This window comes from Pezoporus flaviventris, unplaced genomic scaffold (assembly GCF_033815535.1).
Source record: "Pezoporus flaviventris isolate CSIRO_AGI_PZ_B2104156 unplaced genomic scaffold, CSIRO_AGI_Pfla_v1 ptg000100l, whole genome shotgun sequence".
NCBI lineage: Eukaryota > Metazoa > Chordata > Aves > Psittaciformes > Psittacidae > Pezoporus > Pezoporus flaviventris.
In genome coordinates this window covers 2,395,919-2,408,880 of record NW_026892648.1, presented here as the reverse complement: position 1 = coordinate 2,408,880, position 12,962 = coordinate 2,395,919, and the positions used below count along the sequence as shown (strand labels likewise).

Genomic DNA, 12,962 nt, shown 5'->3' with positions numbered 1-12,962 from the left:
GTACACACACATATGTACACTTGTTTTTCAGTTAATCCTAGCACTTTAGAAGAAAGCTAAAATTTCAGCACAACCTTCTCAAATGAGAGGCTGCTAGCTACAGAAAGTTACTAGTTTTAACAACAAAATAGCCCACTTACTCCGTTCTTTCTAGAAAGATGTATGGAAACAAATACTGGAATATCCTGGGCATACAAAATGTATGACTGGAACCCAGAGCAGCAAAAGGTAATTAAAATGCTGCTCTGGTTGTTGCAGTGTTACTTCAATACGCAACAAGCTGACTCAGTAATTCTTGAAAATTATTAATACTTCAGACTTGTCCCAGTTATGAATGAGAACTAGACAAACATTCCCAGAATTCTGCCAACGTTAACACAGTACAACAGCTTTTGCTATTAATCAGAACATCCCCTTTTTAATCCAAAAATAACAGGATTGTGTGTTTTTAAGCTACTGATTCTTACACTCTTTGACCAAGAGAGGTGTACAGGCAGCTGCAGGTCTTACAATTAGAAACAAGTTCAACTCCCGTTGATCGTACCAAGATCTACTCCCAACAGAGGCAAGAACTCTATTATACTGCAGAAAGCAATTTGTATTCTTTTGATAATTATTAATCAAAAATTTAATCCATTTAAACACACTACAACAATTACATGATTAAATTTTAAAAAAATCCACTCTAATGAAAGCTACACAACTGTCACCTTTCCCTGTCTAAGCTCAGAAGGGAAACGGTACTGATCATTGAGAGGTATGGGTTTTGTTAGAAATTGGTGAAATGTGAATGCTTATGGAATTATTTTAACAAAGGGGACAAAAAACATCTAGGAAGAAATCAAGTTCCATTAAAGTTTTAAAAGAGAAAAATAAAATCTGACAGCAGGTCAAACATCACTTGCCATTTTATATACTTCAACTCAGCCAAAATATGTGTATGCTGCACTGTACAAGAATAATGGGACCAGTGTTAAGACTACTACAGATTCATCAATTTTTCCTCATATTACAGTCACATGCACTACCCACTCTCACCACAGTTTTTTCCAGCAACATTCCGTGTGGTACCAACAGAAAACTCAGGCTGTTAAATTACCTAGCCCACCTACAAACAACTCTGCCTGTCTTCCAGCAAGCAGGCTATAACCTTAACTCTGCATGGCAGTTGCAGCTTCAAATCTCATTGCTTCCTCAAAGAATTCTAAATACACATAAGGCCAGCAGCAGTCTTTGCCCACTCCCTACACGATCTCATGTGGGTTAGAACTGCGTAACTTTTCCAGCCATCTGATATCCCCATTTTCCACTAACATACTTCATTTGTCTCAACTAGAAAAGCCATGTTCTGAGAACACAAGTGACCCGCAAATTCACTTAATTTACTCATGGAGTGGTTTGGGATGGAAGGGGCCTTCAAAGGTTATATAGTCCACACCCCCCTCCATAGGCAGGGGTATCTTTCACTAGATCACATTGCTCAAAGTCCCATCTAACCTGATTTTGAACACTTCCAATGATGGAACATACACAACTTCTCTACATAACCTGTGCCAGTGTTTTCTTCCTTATGTCCAATCTAAATCTACCCTCTTTCACTTTAATCTCCCAGTGCTGCCTGTTTTCACCATAAGTTACTCTTTCACCAAACACACCCTTTGACAGATAGGAAAACAAAAGTCCTAAAAACTCCTTACTACTGAAGCACCGAATAGGTGACCACAGCATACCTGGAAAAGTGTGCTCACCAAAACACATTTCTGCAAAGTCACAATAAAAAACTCACACCTTCTCAAAGCTTCCTGATTTTCAAAATATACTTTATAAGCTTGGTTTGCCTTTGTCTTGTGCTAACGTCAGAAACGTGAATTCTATCTTAGGTGCTACGGATGTGACATTCTTCACACACTTAAAGGCTTTCTTGAGGTTTTATGCATCTTCTTCCACCATCATGTTACTGGTACAGCTTCAGCTTCCAATGCTAGCTCATTTTGTCCATAATTCATGTGCCACTCTTACTAAACCAACCAGTATCTCTTTTCATTCATCCCTTCTTATCAACACTAAGACAAGAAAATAAGCATAGGCATAAATATACATCTGAAAAGATCCCAGGTTTTCTGCACTTAAGGATGAAACTAACAGACAAGGGAAAAGCCCTCATCACTGTTCAAAGTGAACACTCACTTCAGCTATTTTCACATTTTCTGATCTCAGGTCTCTTTAGGGGGACATTTATTCCCAGACTAACTCAATAGAACAAAGGAATCAAATTGAAATATAAAAAGGTGAATTCAACAAATAAAAATACGGTCCCACGGCAATAATGCCTAAATAAAAACCTATCTTATTTCATCTCCAGATATAGTATCTGTTAAGCCTGCTTTTATTTTTATGTTTTTCCACCCAGTCCAAATAGGACTGAATGGCTGAATTAAAAAGATGACCCAGATGGGAAACAGTAGTCAACACCAAATTAAATTCCATTAGCAGGATTTTACCACCCTCATTGTAAAAAATCTCTTCCTCACATCCAGCCTGAATCTCCCCTCTTTTAGTCTAAAACCATCGCCCCTTGTCTTATTGCAACAGGCCCTGCTAAAATGTCTCTCCCCATTTCTCTTATAGTCCTTACACTTTTAAGACTTTTTAAGTACTGAAAGGCCACAATAACATCTCCCTGTACCCTTCTGGAATTTAATTCATTGGGGATACAGGAAATTAAGTTGCCTTGAATAAATTTGCCTAGTGCAGAAAAGTAGAAATTTGGCTTTGAGCAGAGAAGTCAAACTCAGGTTGCCCTCAGGAATACGGATATATTACAAAACCAGAACATGATAAGTAAATGAGCTGCTTGCCGTGTTGTACACTAGAAAGCTTCAGTGACCTACAGCAGTACATCTGTTAAACAGGTTTTATTCTCTGTGTGCAACTGACACAGCTGAGGTTATTAGCAGTGAAGATACACAAACATGAAGGCAAACCTCACCCTCTTGAGCAGGAAAGCAGAGCAACCACCCAGCCCCTGAGATTTAACTTTCAAGGATGCTCCATTTGCTATGCTCACCTTTACATACTGTTCCAGAAAGCCCTCCTGTATCACAGCTGTCATGCAGAGGTCACCAGCTACATGTAGACAAGATACTCAGTAGGTCGCTAAGCATCATAAAATAACCTCTACACACACTTAATTCCTATTGTTTTTATAAAATGAGTTTCAAGTTTCACACAGCCTTACTTAAAAACTGAACAGGTTTGCTTCTCTCTGCAAGACGACAATTCAATCTTCATTCACAGCACTGCAGCACTACATGTACAGTTAATATTTGGAACAGATCAGTTTAAGGGCTAGTATGGACAGAAAACCTGAAATTCACTACAAACACAGAAATGATCTTCCTATCATTAATGCACAGAACAAAATGCAGAAACTCTGAAGGTACCAGTAGCAGACACATACACAATTACAAGCCTCCCAGTTATAAGAATGTATTAAGACTGAGATAGAGTTTCATGCTGAACTGGAACGGAAAATGCGGAAGAAACCATAGCCACAGAAAGACACTGCTTTAAGATGAAATCTAGAAGGCTACAAGATATTCAAACTGCCGGAAACTGAACACCCTTACACATACATTTTTCAGTCATTACCTTTCCTCTGACCAGAAAGCAGTTTTGCCACAATTCCCTTAGACCCTCAGCACTGCCTAGGTCTTACATGAGACTTCAAAATACTTGTCAAGACACTTAATTAGCAGTAAAACTATTTCTCTTTTGCAGGTGTGGGGAACATGGCACAAGGATGAAGCAGTCTACCCACAAGCATCTAGCTCAGTCAGTAACAACCCAAACAGAACCTGTATTTCCTGAATCCCAAATCCACAGCTACCACAGGAGTCTCACTGCATTCTCTCAAGTTTGGACCAGTATCTTTGTCTCCCAATTTTCCCTATCAAATCACTCCTGTTCAGCTTTCCATTTTACTATAAAAGCCTTAAGGATGTTTTTCTGAATTGCTAACACAAATCTGCATTTAGTCCAAACTTAGTTTCTACTTCAAATTAATTTGCGTCTGCAATTTTGTTATACACTATATATATATATATAGTCTCACTTAGTGGTACAGACTTTTTTCCTGCCTTTTAGAAACTATTTCAGCAGCTACAGTAATGAATGCAACCCCTGAAACATTTAAAGCAATAAATAAACAGAAACAGTTCATTTCATGTGCCAAAGTAGCCTTCAGAGATGCACTAGCTTCATCTCCTCAGGACGTTTTGACAGATATGACGCAGCTTCAGCAATCAAGCCTCACTTCTGCTTCATGACTAGACCAGAGTAGGCTGCTGGACAAGGCTGCCCCACAACCATACAGCAGTTATGCACATTGGCTTTTCCTCTTCAAGCACCTAACAGACTGGTAACAATATGGGACTGCTAACAGTACAGAACCTCAGTGGACCATCATTACTGTGACAAACCAGCAAGATTACCTCTTTTTACAGAAAATAAGTGGAGAGACTGTAAGTTGAGTGTTCCTCAACTGAGATACTAGGTTTTCTCCTGTAACCCAAGAATGGGTCCCAATCTGCCTCTTTTAAAACCCACATGATGTCTGATTCTATCCAGCTTATTCTAGCAAATAAACTCAGTGCTGCCTAATGACAGAATGACAGCATTGCATTTACATTCCTGCAGTAGCACCAAATTACAGGAGAAATATGCCTTGAAGGCAGCTTTTAGTAAGTAAAATGGATACTCAGGTTCTGTCCTTCCCTTCAAGCTGGCAGAGAAAAAATTTTTAAGTTATTCATAGCATCAATTTATCCAGTGTATGGTTAGATCCCTGCAACAAATACTGGTGTATTTCAAGTGTTCCTCTTCTTGGGAGAGGAGAGAAGGCAGAGAGGAAGAAGGCAGAACTTCTTCAACAGTCCAAGATCATAACACATACAGAACATCCCAAGAGACAGGCAGACCGTCAGAACCACGTACTACTTGTGCATGCAATACTGAAGCTCAGGTACGAAAAGAATAATATTATGTCCACAAACAGATGTGACAGCCATTCTGTCAACCAAATGTGTATTTCTAGAGTCCATTCCCAGCTCCAAAAGCAGCTTAAACCACCTAGCCATTCATGCCACATTCATCTTCTTCACCTTCGTCTACCTTCATATATGGCATCTTACTACATGCTTGTGGATTCTTAAAAATAAAGCTGTGTTTATTATGGCTTTTTCAGCTGAAGATCTTCATTTAGAAGAGATTACAGAATACAACAGTACTATATTTATGTTCCCACTTGAATCTGCTAGCTTTCCTTTTACATACAAATTAAGAAATACTCAACGCTGTTAGTTAAAAGCAATGAGTTTTTTACCAATTTACTTGCATTTTCTTTGCAAAAACATTACTAAGCACAGGCACTCAGTGATCTAGGAATGCACTGTAAGTTTAAAAAGCTATCAAAAGATTTCCAGGTAAGTCAACAGAAATCATGTATTAAAGTCCCTACTACAAAAAAAAAAAAAAGAAGGAATCCTGTAACTGCAGATACTTTGAAAACTGCCCTTTGACAAGACACTAATCTGAATCTGGCGATTGCTCTTCCACATACAGTTTTTTCACAGACAGCTTAAAGGAACTGCACTTTGCATTTGTACAGGCATGACACTCCTTGTCAGCTATGGTAGTCCCAAAACAGTCCCAAAATGCATCTTCCCCTCTAAAAAGTCTGTCAGGTCTTCAGATTGATATGGTAATGCAAAGTTGGCTGATTAAAACTCGATAAAAAATTTTCTTACTCAAATACTTTAAATTATTCCTCAGAATACAGAATATTCCTCAGAATTGTCTTCTTCTAGAAGACAATACCTCAAGTGGGATATAGCCCTAGAGGGCAGGTGGGCCCAAGACTGTTGGTTGATATTCAAGGATCACCTGCTACAAGCTCAAAAGTAACTCAACACAGAGCATAGTTTATAAGGGCATCCTTCATCCCCACAGGGAGAAGGGGCAGTTGTGGTGTGCTGCTGGCTTTGGCCTGACAGCCAGGGATGGGCATGAGAGCTTTGTGTGCTGGGGACAAAGGAAGACACAGGTGCCACAGCTCCCCTTGTTTCTTGTTCCTCTGGGCTTTTGCTTACATGGTCATTCTGGTGTCCTCAATGTAAGAAGGAGATGGAGCTGTTGGAGCAAGTGCAGAGGAGGCCGTGAGGATCATCGGGGCTGGAGCACCCCCGCACAAAGACAGGCTGAGAAAGTTGGGGCTGTTCAGCCTGGAGAAGAGAAGCTGCATGTAGACCTCAGAGCAGCCTTCCAGTATCTGAAGGTGGCCCACAGGGATGCTGGGGAAGGACTCTTCATAGGGACTGTAGTGACAGGACAAGGGGTGATAGGTTCAAACTGAGAAGGGGAAGTTCAGGTTAGATATAAGGAAGAAGTTCTTTACTGTGACGGTGGTGAGGCACTGGAATGGGTTGCCCAAAGAAGTGGTAAATGCTCCATCCCTGGCAGTGCTCAAGGTCAGGCTGGACAGAGCCTTGGGTGACATGGCTTAGTGCAAGGTGTCCCTGCCCATGGCAGGGGGGTTGAAACTAGATGATCTTAAGGTCCTTTCCAGCCCTAACTATTCTATAATTCCAAGTAGTTACATGCTTAGATGTAAAAGTAATTGCTGATAGAGAGCCCTGCCAGCCACTGATCACAGACAGAATTACAGTTTGATTAACAAATCTAGGTTTATAAGGAGCTCATAAATCTCAGAGACATGTAATATACAAATCTGCCCTAACCTTTCTTTATGGTTCATTACACCCCCCGAGTGCAAAGTTATTTTATACTACTGTAATTTTTCTATCCATTTGTGTTTCCAAAATTCCAACTAACACCCGATTTAGAGGATGCATTCATTTACTTATTCCCCCTCTTCCCAACAAAGAGCCTAAAGGTACGTTCTGAAAAGCACAATAAAACCCCTACTTTTTATACTGTTACATACACAGCAAGCAAAATAAAACTATAAACTTTTAAGATATTTTCTACCAAGAAGTCAAATAGACTAGCAATCAACTGCTTGTTGTGACCTAATAATTAATTAAAAGATTAAGAACACATTCCTTTCTCAGAGGGTATGCAGCATAAAGCTTTTCTATCTTTTTTCACTACATGCAATTTTATTCCAGATGATTAATAGTGACTTTATTCCTATAAACTCCTTTCACTACTACATGTGCCTCCTATATTTCTATGTCAAATTATTACATATTACTGTGCAAGGACACCACATGATGGTGTTAGTCATTAGGGTGGATCCCAGCGCGGCTTTGCTGTATCAGAAAAGGAAATACATATGCTTTAATAATTACTATGCAGAGTGCTTATAAACTAGGAATATAGCTTTATTTTAGAGTTCAGAATTGATGGGCAAATTAAGTTGAACACATAAGCACATATGCATGTCTAAATTAAGACCAGCGCTAACACTTGACACAGTACAACTGGTAATACACATACTGTCAAGAAATATAACTACCCAAACCCAGCCTTCCAAACTCAGGGAATAAATCTCACCAGTCATTTCAGTCACAGCTTCATCTGCTGTTCACCTAGAGACGTTGAATGGAGCAAGCAATAAACATTAGGAAAGGGCTTATATCAAGTATTTCCCATAACCTAGTAGTTAGTTACCATGAATGCTGATCTCCAGCAACACAGAGCAGGTCAACTCGGAGCTCACAATTCTTTATTACTAGTTTCCATAACACTAGATACCAATAGCTAGGTGGCTTCAGTATAACCATATTCAAACCATCTTCCAGCTGAAGAATTGACCACTTCTTGGATAGGACTCATGTTCTTCCGATTTAAAATGTTACCATGGTGTTAAGAGTTTTAGACATAAAATGCAGCTGAGAAAATACAAGCTCAGAATTTCCATTTGAACTCAGTCAGTTAGTTAGAAACTATAACAACTGCTAATGAAGAATGGTATTTTGACCCCCTCTGCTTTCCTCTTTTAGAAAAGAATGTTTAAATCCAGACTGATATTCTGTTCTGCCTTTTATATACTTCTGTGCTTCAAGCACATAGCAAGCTTAAAGGATTGTGAAAAAACCTTACAGCCTTCATAGAAAAATAAATTAAAAACAAATCCCAAAACCAAGTCTGGGAATTCAAGCTGCTCTTTCAGAATTTTCCAAACACAGGAAAGACAGTATTTCTTAACATTTAAGAAAATGCCTTCCCTATACAAGCAAGGATTTGGAACAAATCTGATCATTTAAGAGATGGGAAAAAAAACTAATACTCAGTTCCTCTTAGAGGCCTCAAAACAAGACTACATTGACTACAAAAGGTCACTAGGAACACAGAACATGAGCTTATTCAAATCAAGTCAGAGGGTCAAAGCACTAAGCAATGCACTTGCATTCCAGAGAGGATTACCTACCTAAGTAGTTAACACACACAAAAATGTGAGCTCAGGCTTGTATTGATCAACTGCAACCCCAGTGATGGAGTGGTACATGCTGTGAGATCAACAGTTATCAGAGCAAGCAGACACAATACAGGGGAAGGGAAACCAACCTGTCACACAGTCTAGAAGACCTACTTCTTCAAATAGAAAAGCTGTTTATAATTTGTGAACAACCTTTCTTTGCCTTTCTTAAAATAATAGTTTTCAAAAACATCTTCCAGAGCTTCCCAGTTACAGCTCCACTAGAGTTTTTTTACACTGACATTGATCTGAATCTCACTGATCAGTTTTAAACAGACAGTAATACCTTTAGGTGGAGATCTTTGTAAAATGACAGCTCAGTCTCTGGAATTTGATTGAAGAGACTGAGGGTGATCATGTTAAAAATGATGCTGGAGAAGGCCAGACAGAAGTTCCATCTAGTAAGTAAAACTAGATTTCTCACAGACCAATTCATAAAGATGTTCAACCCAGTACCAACTGTAAAATACAGGAACAGGCTGATGTCAAGCACTTAAAATATAGAGGCTGGACACTGACAACAATATTGTATGCCCTGAATAAAACCCCTGAATTCTGTGGAAGAAACAGGAAATCATACAATTAAAAAGGAGGATGAGTAAGGCAACAGCGCTTTTGCCACCAGCACAAGCCAAAACAGCTCTGGCTGACTGCATGACAGAGGTACATGAGCTGGTTTTCTGGATTGGTCTAGGAACCTGACTCCTATTCTATTAGTTGTCTAGGAAAACAAGTGCTGTGCACTGCAAAACACCATGTGAAAAATGGATACTGAGCTCTTTCATGTGTTTTTGATGATTTTTCACCATTAAGATTTTTCTATCCACCAACATAAACTGTGCATTGTCTTTCAGATAATCAGCATATTCTCTACACTGATCAGCGTACTCTTAAAATATTCTGAAAATTTAAGTTAAATTCACTAAAGAGAAGCTAGCATTTATTCATTCACACATCTTGTACCTGAGATTTCCTTGTTTTTCCCTTTGAAGTTTCTGGTACTTTTGTTTCAGCTTACACTTGACTTATGCAGTGTCTGACCTTAGTACAAGCAATTTCTTCCCTGTCTCTTTTGTTCTGCAGTGCACTCACGGAGGGTGGAGGGAACCAGTCAAACTTGAAGGCCAGATACAGCTGCTGAGGCAACAAAAGTCTGATCACTTTCAGTTTTGTTTTTTGAGACTAAAACCACAAGCTTGCAAAAGGTAAGCTCAAAGTCTACATGCCTTCTCCCCCCATACTTAGACTTAAGATTTTGCCTAAAATGTTTGTCATTGACTCGCAATAGTGATCTAAAGAGTCACTGCTATTTTTGAATCACAGCTCTGCATAGCTTCAGAAAACTGAAGTCATTAAGCAGCAGTACTACTGTGTTACAGCAACAAAATACCATCCTGCATATGGCCCTGAATACATCAGTTCAACTCTACGATGCCGCTGCCACATGTACCTTCTGAGCCCTATTCCCCTCCAAGGACAAGTGCAGAGCTGCACGCATAGCTCTGATCTATATGGAGAAAATAAAAGGAGCCAGCCAAAAAGCTTTTTCCCTGAAAACTGCTGTTGCAGAGATGCCAGGTCAACCCTAGGAATCCAGCAGTTTGCACAGGGGCAAAGTCCCATGCTCTGAGGATGATAACGGAAGGCAAGAAACAGGTGTGGCTAATTCCAGTACTTCTTTCTTCCTTAACACCCCAGACCACAGCTAGTGTTAGATGCCCCTCACCAAGCTCCCACAAAAGCCTCTTACCCTGTAACAGGCTGTAAGCTACAGTATGCCTTCTATCAGTAGCACAGCCTCTGAAGTTAGACTACCAGTCACAACTCAGTTGCTCCTCAATTTGGCAATATTCGCATGTCACGGAGAAATACTCACCTCAAAGTGTTTAAATTCAATACGAATACATTAAGTCCAGGATGCCAGCTGTATCAGTTGTACAGCCAAGTGCCAGAGTCCACCTTCTTACTTCTACTAAGGCAGCATCAGTGTTATAAGATTACTGTAGGCTACTTTTTTTTTATTTTTAAGTGATGTGTGGAATAAAAACACTTGATAAGGCGATTACTCATTTCCACCTGTTGTAAGCAATCCTAGTTTTCTTTCCCTTTAAAATGACAGATTGAGCTAACAAAATTCAGTAAAACAGCTCTTAAATTATGCTGAATAGTTCACAGAAATGCTAAATGTTCTACTTCTAGTAAGCACCAAGATAAACACAACACAAGGAAGCTAGAAACTACAAAACTAAAGTATTCTTACGCTACTGTATACACCCATGGTATGCCTGCATTTCAAATGCAGAGAAAGAGATGATCCTCTCCCCCATTCAAAAGCAGAACAGCTAAATGGAAAAGATCCCGAAATAGGTAACCTGTATAAACAGAAATGTGAAGGGCTACAACCCACGAAGTAAACAAGACTTTGGGTTTTCAGCCCACAAGATGCAAGAAAAAAAGTGAACACAGTAGAAATCTAAAGTGATCAGTGGCGAAGGCAAGATACATACTATGGTTTTCACAACACAGGAGACAGAAATCAGCAAATTACCTGAAGGCAGGCTTGACAAAAACCACATACACACACACACCGCAAAGCAAAAGCAAACATTTTGCTCCTTCACAAATTCAGTTGCTGTGGAGAGAAACTTACAAATACCACGGCCCGTTTACTCAGATCTGAACAGCAATCAGCTCTCATAAGGCAAAAGATCATTATCAAAGATTATTAAGCACAAAGGCATTCTCTTGACTCACGCAGTCCCGAAACTGCTGGAAAGCGGGCGAGTGCAGGGATAGGAGCATCACCCCCTCTGCCTGACCCACCTCTGCTCCCCGGGTCCGAGCGGCAGGACTCCGACCTTTCGCGCTGACCATGCGGGTTCTCATTGCCCTTAACGGTCACCCCCAAGCGCGGTATCGAGACGCCGCCAAGGCGGAGCGAGGCCACGCACTGAGGCAGCGCCCACAGGCTAGCTCCCGTTCACGCCCGGTGGAGCGGCCCTCGGTCTGCGACCCGTCCAACCCGCCCCGGGACTCCAGCAGGGCCACAGTCACCCTGCCAGTGCTTCACATGCACCAAACCAAGACGGAGATACAAAGAGTCCTCTCACCCAGGACGAGCAGAAGCGGCGACGGGGTGGAGGGCCCGAGGAGCGGCCGGCTGCACCCTCCCCCTCCCAGGCCTCGTTACGAATAGGACCAGCACACTCCCTCCCGCCTCCCCTCCTGACCCGGTCGTTACCTGCGCGGCGCCTGGCGGCCCCTGGCTGTCGGCTCCGTCTGTCCCCGCGGACCACTGCGCACCGCCCGCCCCTACGACACCCGCAAAGCACCGCTACCTCCAGCCTCGCCGCCGGGCGACGCCATCTTGTCTACCTGCCCTCCGCCTCGCCTCCCAGGCGACGCGCTAGCGTCACACCGCCAGGTCATCTGCCCCCCTCCCCAGTGGACCAATCTGGAGGCGCTCCTGGCGACGACGTTCCGAGCGGGAGGGGCGGGGCCATGGCAAGGGGAGCCACGCCCCCTCCCCTGAGGGGAGGGGAGGAGGGGCGGTGCCGGGGACCGCGTCTGTCCCAGTGTTCATGTCGCTGGCAGAGTCTCAGGTTTTGTCGGGCTCCTCCAGCACTTCCTGCTCCTTTCCCACTTGGACACAGCCATAGGGAACTGGATGAAGGCGTCGAGCCGGGTCTAGAGGGATATTTCACCCCGTATTCCTTAGCCCCTTCCCTCAGCAGCCATGGTGGCTTCATCCCCTCACGAGGGGCTGTGCGCCCACCCAGCGGCAGAGCACGGCATTTACCCCTAACAGCAGCTTTACTGCCGGGTTTTCAGCCTTTGAAGAAGGCTTTGGCCCAAAACATGGGGGTTTGGTCCAAAATGCAGGTGGTGGTTGTGTGTGTATGTGAGGGAGGGTGTGGAGAGGGGGATTAATGGTGGTAAATCATGGCTGAAGCAGCAAAACAAGATTATCCTCTGGGGTTTTCAGGGGAAGATGGAAAGCATGTAGGGTTATTTTATAGGGTTTGGTTTTTTTTTTCTCTTTGGCTTCTCACAGAACCCTTGTTTGAGGTTTGTTAGATAAACCCCCCAATACAATTCATAAAATAAACACCACCTTTATCAAGACAATAGTACCTTGACTGCTTTCATGTCTCTCAAGGCACTGGAGGGTTTCGAGTTGTCAGCAGCTGACTGGTCTTACGGCCTTTCTGCACGTCATATAGAATCATAGAATAGTGTTGGAAAGGACCTTAAGATCATCCACTTCCAACCCCTCTGCCATGGGCAGGGACACCTTGCACTAAACCATGTCACCCAAGGCGTTGTCCAGCCCGGCCTTGAACACTGCCAGGGATGGAGCATTCACAGCTTCCTTGGGCAACCCATTCCAGTGCCTCAGCACCCTCACAGTAAAGAACTTCTTCCTTATACCCAATCTAAACTTCCCCTGTTTAAGTTTTAA

The 12,962-nt window shown here is 42.1% G+C and overlaps 2 protein-coding genes across 4 annotated transcripts in view; both read right to left on the bottom strand.

The window, feature by feature from the left end:
* Positions 1 to 11,938, bottom strand: part of UBAP1 (ubiquitin associated protein 1) — a 37,569-nt gene extending 25,631 nt beyond the window's left edge. For 2 of the 3 annotated variants that reach the window (XM_061477270.1, XM_061477272.1), the window contains exon 1: positions 11,742 to 11,868. The gene's annotated coding sequence lies outside the window, so the exon portion shown is untranslated. The other variant, XM_061477271.1, reaches the window with a different exon arrangement.
* Positions 1 to 12,962, bottom strand: part of NUDT2 (nudix hydrolase 2) — a 213,492-nt gene that overhangs the window by 65,875 nt on the left and 134,655 nt on the right. The gene's annotated exons all lie outside the window — the stretch shown is intronic.